Below are 239 nucleotides of genomic sequence, written 5' to 3'. Positions count from 1 at the left end.
AGGAGATTCTCTACATCCTTCCCCTCAAAGACCTTAACGCTCACCATGAGCGGCTTAGTGCTGGTGAAGTCATCCGTCACCGACGGTGTCGTCATGTACGCAAATGATGCAGACATCGTTTGCTGCAGGTGCTGTTGCAGCGCGTTTTCGTAACTCGAAAACGCCTCTAGACGCGCATCGATTGCCTCGAAGCCTTGTGCTACAAGATGTTGCACGCCCTCAGGGCCAAGCTAGGACAT

Source organism: Plasmopara halstedii, assembly GCF_900000015.1.
Source record: "Plasmopara halstedii genome assembly, contig: Scaffold_1651, whole genome shotgun sequence".
Lineage (NCBI taxonomy): Eukaryota > Oomycota > Peronosporomycetes > Peronosporales > Peronosporaceae > Plasmopara > Plasmopara halstedii.
The sequence above is the reverse complement of the archived record's forward strand: the minus strand, read 5'-3'. Positions refer to the sequence as shown.